We start from the raw sequence: 18,989 nt of genomic DNA, 5'->3' as shown, positions 1-18,989 counted from the left end.
GGAGGAGAGGAGACCCAGAGAGAAAGGGGTTACTGGCAGGGGGCAGCGTTTCAGGTAAAAGGGCACTGGGTCCAGGGAGGGACACGTGGGCCAGAGGACAGGCAGATCATCGGCCTGCAGAGGGTGCTCCAGAGCTGGAACGAGCTAATTCCCTGAAGTCACCAGTAGGAGGCACCGCAGGGGTGAGTTCGCTCATCTACAGAGAGGTAAACACCCTCACAAGAAAATGAATATATAACCCCACAGACCCTCCAAAAAGAGGGTTCCTCTGGCACTGCCTGAGACTCTGTGGCCTGAAACGCATGCATCTGGAGCTCCCAGAGCAGAGGTCGGTATCGATGGTACTGAAACAGCTAGCATTCCAGACGGTGCGCTGAATGGGTGGAATCAACCCAAACACTGCCCAGAGACAGAAGGACTGTTCTGCCTCTGCAACAGCAACACCAATCCAGCAGAAATCCACTGCTTCCAAGATGGCACTGCAGGTGCACTCTGCTGAGACCTCAATATGCTCTCCTTGAAGATCTGGCAATTGTCACGGATCAGGACTCTCTGATCATCTCTAACCCGATTCTACTGAGAGATGTCCAGACACAATCAACATGGCATTTGCTGGTTCTGAGCTCCGGCTGTGAACTGGAGGCTCCAACACCATTGGTGTGTAATTCACCAGTTCCTGTCCCTGTTCAGGGCAGGATGCATCGGCTCCACCACTAAAGCCTGATAACTCCTACTCACTTGACAAAAATGACCTCGTACTGACAGCCCCCCTGACAGCCAGGCTAGGAGCTATCAGCCCTCACAATGTGCACTATTGGCCAAGAGACCCATGAGGCCCACCTCCTGTCCATCAATATTATTGGAGCCTATGGAACTGTACTTTCAGGCACCAGAATACAAAGACCCTAGACATCATTCTCAACAATGGTCCCTTCCCAGAGAAGAACCAAAGTCCTCACAGGAGCACTTGGTTGAGAAGGAACAGCTCGTACCATCAGATCCACTGGCAATGCTTTCATCCTCCTCCTCAGATGAGGCAGTGACACCAGCATCTTCCTCATCACTAGATAATTACAGGCAGTACCAGGACCTCCTGGGAAGGATCACCAAATCTCTTCAGATCCCACTAGAGTAGGTTCAGAATCCTATCCACAAACTCCCCATCAACTATGCCATACCACAGCCCACTAAAACAATTTGGCACACACATGCCACTTGTGCCTGGACCCTGAAGTGGAGCCAGAAGAAATACTCAGTTTCCCTCAAGGGAGTGGAATATTTGTTTTACGACCCTAATTCCAACACCTTAGTGGTACAGGTGGTCCTGGAGTGAAGCAGGATGCCCCATCCCTAGTCTACCTTTTCAGACAAAGACACCAAGAGACTAGATGTCTTCAACAGAAAGAACTTTTCATCAGCTACCCTACACATCAGTGTGGTGAATTACCAGTCACTGAGGTCCAAGTATGACTTCATGAATTACAACAAGCTGTTGGAATTTGATGATAATTTGCCTCAGGAATGTAGGCCCCAATTCCAGGCCATCTTGGATGAGGGAGAACTGGCCACAAGATCATCCCTCCAAGCATCTCTTGATAAAGTGGACATGATGTCATGCTCCATGGCCACTTCAGTGATTATGAGACAGGTTCAGGGCTGCAGGCCTTGGGGTTCCCCAAGGAAGTCCAGGGGACAGCAGAGGATCTCCCTTCAAGAGTAAAAATATTTTTAGGGAGAGGACAAATGAGTCATTGCACACTCTCAAGGACTCTTGTGCTGCCCTCTGCTGTTTGGGGATACCCTGGCACTCGGTAGGAAATATTCCAGGTCACCCACTCTTAGATACCACCCACCATCTCAGTCTCTTTTTCCGCCAAAAGACTTATGAGCCCCCTAGAAAATGACAGAGGGTCCAGCATGGCAAGCACACTGCATCACTGCTCTTGCCCACTTCAGTCCTAGTCACCTAAGAAGAAGGCATTTTGATGGGATGCTTGTCAGCCAGTCTCCATACCACCTGTTACCCTGAACTTCTTTAGGGGCCGCATGGCCTGTTTCCTCCCAGTGTGGCACCTTATTATGTCAGACAAATTTGCTTGCATATCATCTCAATCAGCTACATGCTCATGTTCCTGCCTGTCCTCTCTATCAAAACTCCCCTCCCGGTCCCTTTTCAGGGACCTCATCACAAGAAAATTCTTAAAGAGGAGGCAAACTCCCTACTCCAACTGGGGCAATAGAGCATGTGCCCCCGCCTGACAAATGGAAGGGCTTTTATACAAGATACTTCCTCATACCTCAAAAGAAGAGGGGGCTGGAGATTCATCTCGTGTGTGTGTGTGTGTATATATATATATATATATGGATGATGGCCTTGATAATCTCTAAATGAAGATGACAGGTTTGTGGACCTCAATCTGAAGGACATTAGTACATTCACCAAGATCACAGGAGATTATTCCTCTTCACTGTGGCCCAGAACAATTTCAATACAGTGTGTTCCCCTTTGGCTTCTCAACAACCCTGAGGATTTTTACAACAGTCCTCTCAGTGGTGACAGTGCACCCCTGCAGACAAGGCAGCCCAGTATTTCCCTACCTAGATGATTGACTGCAAATAGGTCATTTGTATTGGCAAGTACAAGCAGCAATCACCTTGGTGCTCATACTATTTCATGCTTTGGGACATCAGACACATTCAGAAAAGTCCACTTCAACCTGTACACAAGTTATAGACTTTATTGGAGTGAATCTGACCTTGATCATGGCAAGAACCTACTTACCTCAAGATCAATTTCTCACAACGAGGAACCACATCACCCTTAGCCTGGTCCTGCTAGACCACATGGCTGCAGGCACCTATGTCACCCCTTTTACAAGGCTGCATCTATGGTGCTTCCAAGTCTAGCTGAGGACAGTCTATGTTCCAAGCAGGGGTTCTTGGACAAGAAGTTCTCGCTCCCCCAGAACATGTTGATGTTGCTCAGCTGGGAGGCCAGGGACAAAGTATGTTTTGGGATCCCCTTTATTCCAACATCAGATACAAAAACATTCATCATGGATGCCTCCCTATTGGGATGGGGAGTGCACCTAGATGACCAGACACAGGGTTTTCCTCACAGGAGTCCAGGCTGCATATGAATCTTCTTGCGCTTCGGGCAGTTCACAAGGCATGCAAGACTTATTCAATCCATGCAAGTCCAGGTCCGATCAGACAATATGACCACCATCTATTAGATAAGCAAACAAGGAGGAGCAAGATCTGCCCCACTCTGCAGACAGGCAGTCCAGCTCTGGAATTGGTGCATCTGGCACCAGATTACCCATTCAGCAGTACATATTTCAGGTGTGATGAACTCCTTAGTGGAAGAGCCTCAGCAGTCATTTTCACAGGGATCTTGAGTGGGAGCTCCACCCATTGCTAGTGCAGAACCTCTTTCATTAATGGTCTGTCCCATTCTGAGACCTTTTCACAACCCAGGGGAACAAGAATTGCCTGACATATTGCTCCAGAGCCACCCAAAGCCTCACCTCCAAGGGGTCACCTTCCTGGTACAGTGGTCAGACCCGCTGATGTACCCTTCCCTCCTATCCTCCTCCTACCCTGTGAAAATCAAGTTGGACAGGACCTTAGTGATCCTGATAGCTCTCTGGTGGCCAGGACAATTGTGCCTCCTGCCCTGGCATTCACCTACAACCATTCCCAGACCTACTATCTCAGAGTGAGAACAGGATGGACCATTCCAACCCAGCTTTCTTTCATTTGGTGGCATGGCTTTTGGATGGACAATGAGCATAGAGAGAGCCTATTCATAGGATGTCCAGTCCTCCTTAACATTATCAGGACACCCTCTACAAGGAAGTGCTGTGCCACCAAATGGAGGTGATTTTCCCAGTAGTGTCAGTAATGCCACTTACCTCCTGAAGAATCCAATCCCAGAATGTCTTCTCTCATAGAAGATGGCTGGCCTGTCTATCAGTTGCCTAAGGGTTTATTTGGCAACTATTAATGCCTTCCATCCTCTGGTGGACAACTGCTCATTGTTCGCCCATCCCCCTACTGTGAAGTCCCTAAAGAGTATCTTAAGGACATTCTCTCTGACATCTAAATCTGCTCCTCCCTGGGAGCTGAACCTTGTCCTTTCCACACTTATGAGCCCACCATTTGAGCCCTTAGACTCTTGTTCCCTTTTACACCTATCTATGAAGGTTGCTTTCCTGTTGGTGATTATCTCCACTAACAGAGTAGGAGATCTTAGGGCCCTTATGGCAGGTCCTCCATACAAAGTCCTTCACAGAGATAAACAATCTTTGAGATTCCATCCCATGTTCATCCCTGAAGAGGCAGCCAGACTGTGCCACCCCTTATTCCCTTGGATGGGAGCATGAGGAGCCAAAGGGTGCAGGCATAGACTAATGGCCATTGCTATTGAATCATTTCTGGCCCTGGGGGCACAGAGTGCATGGGCACCCACAGTGAATACTCATAAGGATCCAAATCTCAAAGAATTCCAGTTACTAGAAGACATGCATCCAACGAAGTGAGTATTCACCCATGAAAGCTCATGCTCCAATACGTCTGTTAGTCTATAAGGTGCCACAGAACTCTGTGCATTTACAGATCCAGACTAACATGGCTACCCCTCTGATACTAGAAGATAATAATCTTCCTTTTAAGTCCTAGTTTGCCAGTGAAGTTGGAATATTAAATAACATTTGTATAGCACTGTCATGTCCCCAAGTTGATGAGCTTCTGTTGGGATTTACACTGTCACTGAATATAGCAATGACTGTAAAACAGTAAAGTCTTATGACTTTCTCAAAAGTCTATACTTATATTTTTAAGGCAAAACAAATACGGACCCATTGCTGCAAGGTGCTCAACTTCTTAGGTGGCTGATGGGAGCTAAGGGTATTCAGGACCTTTCAAGAACAGGCCCTGGGAAGCTTAAGAGCACACAGGCCTAGCGTATTGGGACCCAAACACGGCAGCCTGGTAAGCGCTCCAGAGAGTGAGTTTTACCAGGCCTGTGTGTGACTTTCTCCTTATGATTATCCTTGTCAGTTGTGTCTCAGAAAGAGTAATTGTATGTGTATTAAATAGTTTTAAATTCAATTTAGAAAATAAATCAAGATAACCTACACATATTAAAGAAATATTAGTGCTTAAACTTGTGGATTATTTGTGTGTTACATTAGTATAATGTATCTAAAAGTGTCTGTGTAATAATATCAACATCACATTACTATGACTGAAATCACTAATGCCTTATAGTTTCAGTAGAATAATAAGTAAGTAGATATTACTTTAAAATGGGAGTAATCACACGCTTCTGGCAAAGGCATTTGTAATGATGACATGGCAGTTTTTGCATTTTCAATAAATAATGCAGTCATCTTCTAGCACAATGATAATACATTTTATTTTTATGGTGTTTATCTGCTTTGTGGTTCCTATCCACTATAGTGTTCTAATGGCCTCACTAAATCTACGAAATCAGAAAACACAGTACAGATAAAAGAGGACCAGATAAAATCTCATAGAATAATTGATAGTTCGTCACCACATCATGCTGCACAGCAAGACTGGATGTGTCACTGCTGCAGTTCTCTCCCTGTTTTGTTGTTTACATTTCAGGATGCTAGGCCATACAATTTCCTCCTGAATTTAATCAGAGGCAACATGTTTGTTGTTTCTTGGGGGGAGGGGGAGGGAAAGGGAGAGAAAAGAAAAGGAAGAGGAGTCTGGGAGGAAATTAACTCCCACATTTCTTTAAGAAACCCTGTCCTGCCTCCTCTGCAGAGCTTTTCAGTCATGTTAAGAATGGAAGATGTTAAATATGTTAAACATATCTACACCATGAGTAGGGCTGGCGTTCATGGGGTAGCAAGTAGGGCAATTGCCCAGGGCCCCACATCACAGAATGCCCCGTGCAGTCAGGTTCGGGCTTCAGCTTCAGAAATGTTGCAGAAATCCAATGTGGGAGCCAGGGTGGAGGCCACTTCTCAGTTTATGCCCTGGGCCCCAACAAGTCTAATGCCATTCCTGACCATGGGCTTGATTCAGCCCTGAGTTACACTGTCTTCCACTGCTGCAACTGACAAAGACTGGTTGCAGAAAACCTGTCTGGAGGTAGATTACAATGATGGCCCATAGCCAGCAGCTGAGGAGTGGATCTGGCCAAGGCACCTGTAAGATGGGACACAGTTGACCCCACTGCAACTAACACCCACAGTGCCAATAGGGTTGAACTGAGCACTATAACTTTTGCAGTAACTCCTGATGAGACACGCATATTCCCATTTTTTGGTTGAGACTTTGCCTGGGTAAGGGAGCATTTATTCTGTTCTCTTTCAAGTTTCTAGTATGGGTGCAGAGGGAGCTCAAAATCTATGAGAAGCGCGGCAAGTTCTATATATGGTCAAGGGGTGGGAAACCATTGATACCCCATCACTCCAAAACTCTCAAGAGAATGGGGAGAACAAGACTTTAGTCTACTGAAGCTCTGGCTCCTTCTCTGTATGTGTTCTTCCTTAGTGGTGGTTTCTGAAGGTGTTCCTCACTTGTATTAGTTGCTTTTGTATGATTCCTCTCAGATTCCTTCCTTCGGCCCATAGATAATACACATAGAGGTGAGAGGGAGGGAACATGCAGCAGCTGCCAGCACCAGCAAGGTACACTTTCAACTGCTGCACCTCCAGGAGGACAAGGAGTGGGGTTTCCAAAGGTGAAAGGCTCCTTTCCTTTCCCCCCCGTGCCTATGCAGAGGCGTACAGCTCTAGGAGCACAATCAGCCTCTCCTCACAACCCAACCTGCTTAGTTTATGGTCCTTCTCATTCCCCAAGATTCTCTCTCCTCCAACCCCATTTAACCTATGCTGGAGCTCTGGAGGCAAAGTGGAGGGTGTGAATGTTCCCTTAATTTAGGAAGAGTTTCAGAAGCAGGGAATGGGACTCTGCTTTTAGTTCCCATTTCTACCATGTAGGCCATTTGAGCAGTGACTTGAGTTGAGGCAAGGCCTGGATTTCAAAGTCTGATACAAAGACCATCTTCCTGCAAGCTACTCCACATGGACAGATCCTTACCTTGGTCTGGAGCCCTGGTGAAGTTGTTGGGTGTAGAGGGGTGCCCACATAATGCATATTGTGGGATCAGGGCCTAACTTTGCACAGATTTAAATTTTTTAAAGCGTTTGGATGTTAGTGTATATGTTGTTCCACATTATGCGAAGTGTGGTGTTCCTCAAAGTTGATAGCATTTGCAGTATAGACAATTTGGTGACTAGCTACGGTGCTATTGGGCAGATGGGAACTGCCTAGACAGACAGACAGACATTTAGGAAGTGCACAGGGCTTTACACGGTTTGTTGTAGAACTCAGTAAGTAAAGTTCTCTCCGAGAACAAGCAACACGACTTGATCATGTACACCACAATTCCAACAAGGTAACTGGTTGCAGAGATGCCACTGCTTCCAAATTGGGAATGAAAAATGGAGACTTGATATGACTGCACATTCCGATTAACACTTCTGCATTTATTTGAATCCAGTATGTGTGCTAATTGGAATATGCAATCATTTAATTCAGCTGAATGCAGATACATATATCTGAATGTGTATAATGTAAATATTCAGCCATGCAAATGGCAGTATAATTATTCTTTTCCCTGACGTGGCATGCATCTATATCTGTGTAGCACAACACCACAAAAATAGCTATAGTTCTGCCATCCTCCATCTCCTCATATTGTCCACCTACCATTTTGCTTTCTTTCTACATATATGCAGGGCAGACATGCCAAATCCATGGGGAAAACAAACAAACAAAAACAAACAAGCAGAAATTGGGCTTGTTTTTGGCTTAACTGGCTTGTGAGTTGCTTGTTGGCTAGTTTTAGGCTTGTAGCTTGTTGCTTCTTCTTCTTCTTTTTTTTTTAACAGGCTCACGGCAAGCAGGGACAAGCAGGGGAGAGAATCAGGGGTGCGCAGCGGGCCCACCACAGTCCCAGATTGCACACCAGGCGGATCTAGTCACATAAAGTGTATGGATTCTTAGGGATTGGCTTGTTTTTGCCTTGTTTTGAAATGGGATTAGCTTGATTTCTGGCTTATTGTGAATGTCGGGGTGCTTATTTACACGTGAAAGTTGGCAACTGTGATGCAGAGTGTTCTGTGCTTTCCTTCTACGAAGAGTTCTGTTTAATCTCTCTGTGCCTCAGTTTTCTAATCTTCTTGTAGGTTGCATCATTTCCCACCACCCTTTGTCTGCCTTTTTATTTAGAGCAGAAACTGTTGAGACAACTGTCCCTTGCTGTGTGTACACTGGGGCTGCTAGACACTACTGAAATGCAAATAATTCATAATGATGATAAATGTTGTCTGATCCCACAATGCTGTTCTTTAAAGGAACATGGGAGACAATAAGGAGATATTTTGCAATTCAGAAAAAGCTACAAATGTGAGAGTGACCTGCTGCATTGCACCTTCTCTCAGAGATAGGAGTGCAAAACATTAATTAATTGCCAAATCATTGATAACTTTGAATTTTACTGAAGCAATTCTATGGTGGATGATGAGCTGACATAATTGACTGATTATAAGAGTATGTGCTTATTTTACCCTTAATTTGTGCAAGGAGGAGGAGCCCAGTTTGTCTCCTCCACCTGTTGGAAGGATTTCTTTTCCTCAATCTAGATCCTATGCACCGCTTATGGCACCATTGCAAGTCTTGGTGCAGGAGACATGGGCTATGTTGTGGGTGCCGTAGGTGAGGTTGTAATGCAGATTGCAACAGCTGTTTCTGAGTTGCTCTTTACTGTGGAGCAACTCATAGTCCTCTGGGGACTACTATAAATTAGAGGTGCTGCTCTAATTTACTGGGGGGGTGCGCAGACTGGTTCCCCAAACAGACCAGCATGATGAGGATGCACCCCTTCACTGCCCCTTGAGGAGAGAGAGAGCACAAAGTCTCACCTGTGGGATCTTGTTAAAACCTAGGCTTGGTCTACACTACGCGTTTAAACCGATTTTAGCAGCGTTAAACCGATTTAACACTGTACCCGTCCACACTACTAGGCCCTTTATATCGATATAAAGGGCTCTTTAAATCGGTTTCTATACTCCTCCCCGACGAGAGGAGTAGCACTAAAATCGGTATTACCATATCGGATTAGGGTTAGTGTGGCTGCAAATCGATGGTATTGGCCTCCTGGCCGTATCCCACAGTGCACCACTGTGCACAGTGCACCACTGTGACCGCTCTGGAGAGCAATCTGAACTCGGATGCAGTGGCCAGGTAAACAGGAAAAGCCCCGTGAAATTTTGATTTTCATTTCCTGTTTGCCCAGCGGGGAGCTCTGATCAGCACGGGTGGCAATGCAGTCCCAAATCCAAAAAGAGCTCCAGCATGGACCGTACGGGAGATACTGGGTCTGATCGCTGTATGGGGAAACAAATCTGTTCTATCAAAGCTCCGTTACAGAAGACGAAATGCCAAAGCGTTTGAAAAAAAAATCTACAGGCTACACAGTGCTGTGTGACAAGCGTAACGGGAAGCCAGAGACTCAAATGGACGCTCATGGAGGGAGGGAGGGGGTACTGAGGACTCCAGCTATCCCACAGTCCCCAGCAGTCTCCGAAAAGTATTTGCATTCTTGGCTGAGCTCCCAATGCCTGTAGGGTCAAACACATTGTCCGGCGTGGTTCAGGGAATAGCTCATCAATTTACTTCCCCCCCCCCACGTGAAAGAAAAGGGAAAGAAATTGTTTCTTGACTTCTTTCAATGTCACCCTATGTCTACTGAATGCTGCTGGTAGACACGATGCTGCAGCAGTGAAGAGCAGTATCTACTCCTCTCTCCTGCCCAGTGGCTGACGGTGCAGTAGGACTGGTAACTGTCCTTGTTATCAACCCGTGAGTGCTCCTGGCTGGCTTCAGGTGAGGGTAGCCAGGGGCGCCTGGGTGAAAATAGGAATGATTCTCGGTCATTCCCAGTAGATGGTACAGAAAGGCTGGTAACCGTCCTCATCACAGCAACTGGGGGCTGAGCTCCATCAGCCCCCTCCTTTTCCTGTGTAAAGAAAAGACTCTGTCCTGCCTGGACTATCATAGCAGCAGCATGCTGGGCTCCTCTCCCCTGCCCTGCTTAATGTCCTGCCTGGACTGTCATAGCACCGGGAGGCTGCCTCCCCCTCATTTTATCTCACTAACAAGTCATTGTTTCTTGTTCCTGCATTCTTTATAACTTCATGACACAAATGGGGGGGACACTGCCACGGTAGCCCAGGAAGGTTGGAGGAGGAGGGAAGCAACGGGTGGGGTTGTTGCAGAGGCATCTCCTGTGAATGGCATATAGCTCATCATTTCTGCGGGATCTGACATGGAGCAGCTGTGCTCTCTGATACACTGGTTCTCTAGCACACTTGCCCCATATTCTAGGCAGGACTGACTCTATTTTTAGAAACCATAAAGGAGGGATTGGCTCGGGGTGTCATTCCCAGTTTTGCCTTTGCGCCCCCAGCCGATCTCAGACAGGGGAACCCATGATAGCAGCAGACAGTATAGAAGGACAGATAACCGTCATCTCATTGCCAATTTATACCGGCAGCAGACGGTACAGAACAACTGGAAACCATCTCTGCTATCATGCAAAAGCAAATGGATACTGCTGTGTAGCACTGGAGTATCGCCTCTGTCTGTGGCATCCAGTACACATACGGTGACTGTAAAAAAAAAAGCTGAACGGGCTCCATTGTTGCCGTGCTATGGCGTCTGCCAGGGCAATCCAGGGAAAAAGGGCACGAAATGATTGTCTGCCATTGCTTTCCCGGAGGAAGGAATGACTGATGACATTTACCCAGAACCACCCGCAACAATGATTTTTGCCCCATCAGCCACTGGGCTCTCAACTCAGAATTCTAAGGGGCGGGGGAGACTGCGGGAACTATGGGATAGCTACAGAATAGCTACCCACAGTGCAACGCTCTGGAAATCGACGCTAGCTTCAGACCATGGACGCACATCACCGATTAATGTGCTTAGTGTGGCCACGTGCACTCGACTTTATACAATCTGTTTTATAAAACCGGTTTATGTAAAATCGGAATAATCGCGTAGTGTAGACGTACCCCTAGACTGCAAGTTCTTTGGTGAATGGATTGTCTTTTTGTCTCTTTAGTTATTATAATGAACCCTGTCACAAGCCAGGTGGTTCTTTAAGGGGAATTGGGGCACAGCCTGTTCTGTGAGCAATTAGCTGCCTCCTAGCTGAGCCAGTGAGGCCAGGGATCAGGTAGTAGCTTAAAGATTACCTGGTTCTCAAAAGCCAGCAAGAGCTCAATTGCTGTTGGGAGGTTCCTACAGCAGTCAGTGGGTTAGGGAAAACTCAGTTTATAAATGACTCCCAGGCAGATGGCCTGCAGAGTGTAATCCTGTAGGGAACAGGGAGGTTTGCCTTGCCTCTGGGCAGATGGTCTGTGAAGTGTAATTCTGCAAGGAGTAGATAGGCCTCTGCAGAAGCCCCCAAGTAAGGGGAAGGGACATGACTGATGTGTTGAACTTGTGTAAATCTGACGAAATAAAACTCGAATGCCTGAAGAAAAAGGGACTGGAATCTCATAGGTAGAGGGTGTTTCTTGGAACATTGGCTAATGAATGAGGTCACAGGTGGTCTGATTAGTCCCTAGGTGTTACTGCAAAACAAATAAACACACTAAAATAATAGAAATGCATCAAAAAGTAGAAATGGAGTTAATTTCCACTATTCATATGCACTGTGGCAAAGGAACACCACTGTACCCAAAACAGTGCTTTAGCCCCTTCTGTTCACAGGACCTTCCCCTCTAACTGCCTGTGCAGCCTTAAGCTTCTCATATGCCTAAATGCAGCAGGAGTACAAGTTTGCTGCCATGATACAAATAAATACCATGTTTTACCTCTATTTCCCCTTTCTGGTGTTCAGGATGGGGTATGCCAGCCCACACTGGGCCAGAAGGGGTTAATTAGAGCTTGTGGGTGCAATCAGCCTCACGTGCTACACCTGCAGTAAACCTGAAGACAGGAGTTAAGAGCTGAATCTAGCTCACTAAGGGCCTGAATAGGAAAGGAAGCAGATCTCTGGCTGTCACTTAGGGATAGGGGACTGGCTGGGGAGAAAGAAGTGAATGGGATGGCTGGCAGAGAGAGCAAGTGAGCACACCTTCCTGAAGGAAGGCGTCTCTGCAACAGAGAGTCTAAGGCAGTTGGGAAGGCGTGGTGGGAATTAAGTCTGCCTAGGACTCTCTGTGCTGGTGGAGCAACTTGCAGGGAGCAGAAAAACTCCAGATGGTCAGTGATTGCTCTGTGAGAGGAGTGGAGAAAACTCTCCTGCAACAGAACCATTTGGACCCTGGATAACAAAAGACTCGGATGCTCTGCAATGAGCCTTTGGAAGAGGCCTAATGGGAATGGAGTTGATACACTATAGACTCATACCCTTTAAGGTCAGAAGGGATCATTATGATCATCTAGTCTGACTTCCTGCACAATGCAGGCCACAGAATCTCACCCACCCACTCCTGTAACAAACCCCTAACCTATATCTGAGTTATTGAAGTCCTCAAATCGTGGTTTGAAGACCTCAAGCTGCAGAGAATCCTCCAGCAAGTGACCTGTGCCCCACACTGCAGAGGAAGGAGAAAAACCTCCAGTGCCTCTGCCAATCTTCCCTTGAGGAAAATTCCTTCCCAACCTCAAATATGGCAATGATGCTGGAAAGAGGATGAGGCAAAGGCCAAAGAGAATTCAAGGTAGGAAGTGGTCCTGGGAGGTGGCAAGAGTTCTGTGTGGTCAGGCCTTGACTGCGTAGTCAAAGGTGCCTAGACTGGAACCTAGGGGAGAGGGAGGGTGGATTCCTCTACTAGCATACCAAAGAAGGTGGAGTGGAATACTGCCCCTCTATCAGCAAGGGGTTAGAGCTACTGAAATCCCCCCCTCCCCCAGGAGTTGTGGGTCTGGACTAGAACCAAGGGTCCAACGTAAAGTTGGATTACTAGTTGTTGGATTACTGGTTTACTCTGGAAGCAGTGAGCCTATAGGTGATCCAGCTGGAGGGAGGGGTGAGTTATGAGAAGAAGCAGATGACTCCAGGGATGGAATGGGTGTTAGCAGGGGGTGCTAAAGGAGAGCTTGCTACACCACATGCTGCCACCTGGGATTGTGCTGGCTGATGAGTTACATACAGTGTAGTTTTAGACTTGCTTTTTTAAAACTGAAGGTTACTGAATGATCTGGTAACTAATTCACATTGCAGTGAATGCATTAGCCATGTAGCTCTGTCTCATAAATAAGTAGGTCTCTCACACTGCATGGAATGCTGGGCTTTGACAAATGTAGTTGTACTCACCTTTGGTTATTTGAGCTGGATACACAATCACCTAGCTATGCATACATCTGGAGTGTCTTACACTCTGAAATAAGCACTGGCATTTGTTTTAACTAGCCATTATGGAATGCTTTCTTTCCTTCTCTCCTCCCACCTCCCTCCCAATTTCTGGGAGAGCCTTCCTGTCTTGGAAAGTAGGTTTGCAAATATGGGATATTGCATTACACTAACTTGCACCAAAATGTCATGTATTGCAAAGCACATCTGCACAGTTTCCTGGAGGGGTAATATTGCCCTTCTAACTTTCTTTTTTCAATAATTTGCCAAATGGATGGGTATTCAGGGAGCAGTAATAGAAATGATCATAGTGCTGGAAAGGCTGATAAGGGTAAAAGCAGAAGTGTTTGACTGTTTTCACTAAGAGGAGATAGAAGATGCAATAATGAAAAATAGTAGAAAATGAACAGAAGGGGACAATCATACATTGGCAGGGGAAATGACTAGGTAACTTTTCTCTCTCTCAATTCAGTGGGGTATTAGTAAGAGGGGAACACCTGTCCTCAGTTAGCTGGACAGCTTTTTTTTTTACTACTTCCACCTCAAAACAACTTGTGGAGCTGAGGTGACTGGAAGCTGCAGAATTGGCTGTGTCTTGCCACTTGTTTTTTGGGTTTTTTTTAGACACTTTCACAGTGACTTTTTTCAGCCTGAGCTTTCTTACAGTTTAAGCTGCTAATGGCAGTACAAGCTAGAGAGAGATGTACCACTCATGCATGCACCCGAGAAAATGTGTGTAAAGTGCAGTGGCAAGGTTGCTGAAATGAAGTCAAATAAGATTTGAACAATTTTTGTGAAGATAGCACTTAAAACCAAACCCAAACTGAGATATAGATATTATATTTTGCATCTTGCAGTACAGAACAAAAAATGAACTGATAAAATCATCATCTTGTACAGAGACAGAACCTCTTAATATCAGCAAGTACAACCAAAACACATTTCTTCTTTTGGAACGGTGAAGGCTGTAGACCGACTTTGTGGAATCAGTGCAGTAAGTTATAAATGATGAATAAAATGAAAAACCTCTGCCTGGTGCCCACTGAAAGAAGACAACACTGTGCTATTTGCTGTAGTATTCAGCTCAGAGGTATCAAGGAAAGTCTAACCATTTTAAATTTGAGATTATATTTGACATTACAATTTTTGTTTGCTTTCCTGGTTTAGAGAAATGAAATTGTTTTCCCTGGGATGCACCTGGCTACTTCAATTTTAGCTTGTAGGGACAGGGGTGGGTAGGTGGGTGGGGTGTACAGTGAGAGAGAAACAAACATATTTGTACAGGGCCTGGGGCCTTAGTCAATACAAATAATTATGAATAACCATAAAAACATTTTCACTCAAAACTCTCCTATCCCCACTCAAATGTCCTTCACCCAATTTCATGTCTATACAATGTTGTCAAGTTTCACTGGATTCATCCTCATTGATATAAAAGAAACACTAGGCTAAGAAAGGTTGAGGTAGAGCTAACGTAATATTCTTAACTGGGTACACACTTGTGGCAGCTTTATGGCTTATGATAACTGGAAGCTGCTTCCCATTTAGAGTAATAATCACAGTTAAGGCTGAATAAACTCAGAGACTGAGGGATTTATAGCAAATAAACTCTGAGGTTGAAGAACTTACTTGCCCAGGATATGGTGATAAATGAGTGAACAGGAATCACCCTTGAGGAGTTGCTGTTACACTGAACTTTTAAATTAAATGCTCAAAATTGAGAAGAGTAAACAACTGTTTTGCTTTGTATTTTTTTAAAGGCTGCCCGAGAGCCCACTCCTGCAATATGCTGAACACCTGGTGTAAATTGAAACTTTTGTGTTTTTCCTCATCCCATGTCTCCTGTGATGTTACTGCTTCTCCCTTTCATCTCTAGCCACCTTTTATGCCCGTCCCAGAAAGATTTCCTCCCCAGAATAAGTGCAGTGTTTCAAAAGTGAATGTGTTAGGGGAGGAGAAGGTTGGGATTTTCCAGATGTAAACCAAGTAATCACTGTTAGGGCTTTTTGCCTCAGTTTCTGCCCTGCTTTCCTGTGGGAAGAGAAGGGTGATGTGGTGTGGGGGAGAGCTGAACAACAGTGATAAAATTCTCATGATGATTGTTAGAAGGGTGGACCGGGAAGGAGGGAAATAAGCCAAAGGGATATTTTTAGGCAGTTCAACAGCCTAACTTTTTTTTGGGGTGGGGGGGAGGGGAAACAATGTGTGTGGTGGTAGTTTCTTTCCTATCAATATCAGAGGTTTCTTTATTTAGCTGTGAAGGGGTGGAAAGCTGAAGGGACAGCAGAATTATTCCACTCATTTGGGCTCAGATCTTACATCCACATAGCAAGTGTAAGTGAGTCTGAGTTGGCATAATTCACACACCAAGGAGCCAGCAAAAAGTGTTAGAATCTTCTTACACCTTCCTGTTAGTTGCTTTTCTTGCCACATTTCTCTTTTCAGCCCCCAGCATGTGTTTTAACACCCATTTATTTATCCTCAGAGGGCTAAATTAAAAGGTTATGGGGTGGAGCGGGGTGGGGGGAAGAGGCATGGCAAGTTATTTGTTGGTCAGTGGCTGTAGGTCTTTGTCATCTGCTGTATAAGAACTAAGTATTGTTATTATCCTAAGGCAGACGAAGCTGCTGTAAAAATGCATATTTAGATGGGGAGAAGGCCAAATTACACCAGTTTAGATTCACTCTAAACTTTTAGACCTTGTCTACACATGAAACTTTTTTCAGTGTCAATGAAGTGTGACTTGAATCTAATAGTAATACTACCATAACCACCCCCAAACACACACACACACACCCCATGTGGCCATTCTTATTTCGGTATAAGATGTAGGGTTGCCAACTTTCTAATTGCACAAAATCAAACACCTCTGCTGCCCCTTCCCCGAGGCACTGCCCCTTGCCTTCTCTGAGGCTTTGCCCCTGCTCGCTCCACCCTCCCACCCCCTCCATCGCTGGTTCACCCACCATAAGTCACTTTAACTGGGTTTGGATAGGGGTTGGGGTGTGTGTGGGGGTGAGGGCTCTGTGAGGGGGCCAGGCATGTGGGGTTTAGGGCAAAGGAAGGGGCTCCAGGCTGAGGCAGGAGATTGGGGTGGGGGTTGGGTGGGCTCTCAGGTGGGGCTAGGAATGAGTCTGGGGTGCAGGAGGGGGGACAAGATGTTGGGGCAGGGGGGCGCGGTATGGGCTCTGGGAGGGATTTTGGGTGTGGGAGGGGACTCCAGGCTGGGGCAGGGAGTAGGGGTTTGGAGAGGGTGCAGGGTCCCAGTGCTGCTTACCATGGATCCCGTGAAGCGGCTGCCATGTCCCTGTAGCCCCTAGATGCATGGATGGCCAGGGAGGCTCCGCACGCTGCTCTTGTGCCTGCAGCTCCCACCCCCACAGCTCCCATTGGTCACAGTTCCTGGCCAATGGGAGCTGTGGAGCTGGCCCTCAGGGTTGGGGAGCGCGTGAAGCCTCCCTGGCCGCCCATGCATCTAGGGGCTGCAGGGAACTAGTTGCTGCTTCCAGGAGCTATTCTGTGCTAGGGCAGGCAGGGAGCCTACCTTACCCCTGGACACCCAGTGTGCTTCCAAATGGACTTTTAATGGCCCGGTTGGTGGTGCTGACTGGAGCCACCAGGGTCCCTATTCGACTGAGTATTCTGGTCGAAAACAGGATGCCTGGCAACCCTAATAAGATGGCTTTATTTGGTTTAGCTTATATTGGGAAGAGATTTAATCTACGCAAAATGGCGCTCTTATACTGCATGGCAAGTTATTCTAGCATAACTATCCCCATATAACTAGTAATACTTGTCTGAGTACACAAGGCCTTAGACATAGCTCTGAATTTGCTCCCCAGTCTTATCTATATCTGCACAGATGGTAAAACTCATTATTTTCCATAGCAAGATAATACTACAATCTTTGGGAGATACCTAGATATTTCTGAACTGGTTTCTGTCTTTTTGTCTGTCACTGAAGTTATGCACAAAAACTACATTAAAAGAACATTAAGATTGAAAAAATCAAGTACTAAAAAGTTAGGGAAAACCTAAATTAAGGTTGTCTGTGCAACCTTAATTGAGCCCCCTTGTACCCGTACATTGATACAGCCTTAAATTACTTGGTCACATACTGTTTTTTTTCCACAAGACACAGCCTCATTCAGTGCACGGGATGGATATTGCTCACTGAATGAGCAGCTATTCATTATTGTCTTTACTGCATACTCTTCAGACATGATCTGACTACAGAACTATTAACTTCTTCATAGTTTTTTTGATGGCACTTGTCACTATAGTGTTTGAGTGCTTTACATGCATTCATGATTTTATTTCCACACCACTATGTGTGGTGGTATGTGATGGGGTGTCCACTCCATACAGGACTAGAAGGGATTAAGGTGGTCAAGTAGGCCTATGAGCTGCCCAGGCTGCACCTGGAGGAGAAGCCACTGAGGGCTGGGACAAAAAAGCTGATGGCACCCAGCTGAGGGGGAATAGGTGGAGTCTATATAAGCCAGGAAGCTGGCAACAGAAGGGGTCTAAAGGGAAGTAGGCTGCAGTCACTTGCAGGGAGGTGTGTTCAGGACTATAGAGAGTAGTCTACAGTTATTGCCTGGGAGGAGGGAGTTGTGAGGCTGGCAAATCCAGAGAAGGGGGAAGCCAAGAGGGTAGGAGAAGGCTCAGAAAAAGTAGCAAGGATTAGGAGTGCAGACTTTGGCTGTTGATTAGAGGGCCCCTAAGCTGGAATTTGGAGTGGAGGCTGGATCCAGCTTCCCCTACCAGCTGACAAGGATGTGGCATAGACCAGGCAAGGGACAGTGGACTGGCTGGAAAGACTGATACACCCCCAGAAAGGAAATACGTACGGTGACCCAGACAGAGTCACAAACAGGAGGCTTCAGTTCCTGGAGTGAGAGGGGTCTGCAGGATGAGAGGATGACAGGAGAGACACTGCCAGAGGAGGGCACAATGTTTGGCCAGAGCTAATCCCCAGAGCGGTCAGGAGGAGGTGCTACCAATGCTGACATGGTGGTATACCATTTTACAGATGGGGAACTGAGGCACAGAAGTTAATGTCATGTCTCTACTAATTTGGGATGCTCAGTTTGAGATACCTATGGCCTGATTCCACCCCTGAGTACTTAACGTTTTATACATTCAAAATACAGTCTCTATCAACACCAGTTGTAATTCTAAGTGCTCAGCCACAGAGTCCTATGTTGAGTACTTATAAAATGAGGACACAATTAGCGGCAACATGTGAAAAATTTGGTTTGAATGACTTGCCCACATAGGAACTTTTAGACATGAGAAGATGCCAGTTCTCTAGGGCAGAATTCAACTGCCTTAATCATAAAACCATACTTTCTCTTCCTTCACTCCCCTGCTTCATTCACTCCACACCTTCCAACTTCCTCAACAAATGAAAAAGGGTTCCTACAAACAATAGTTTTCTTCACTGCGCAGCCTTGAGTAATCACTAGAGCACAGTTCATCATGGGCACGGTCTGAGACTGTAGAAAAAATAGTATGTGATCATGTAATTAAAGACTGTCTCATAATGCGTGCACACAAGGGTGCTGAA

Source organism: Gopherus flavomarginatus, chromosome 3, assembly GCF_025201925.1.
Source record: "Gopherus flavomarginatus isolate rGopFla2 chromosome 3, rGopFla2.mat.asm, whole genome shotgun sequence".
Lineage (NCBI taxonomy): Eukaryota > Metazoa > Chordata > Testudines > Testudinidae > Gopherus > Gopherus flavomarginatus.
The sequence above is the reverse complement of the archived record's forward strand: the minus strand, read 5'-3'. Positions refer to the sequence as shown.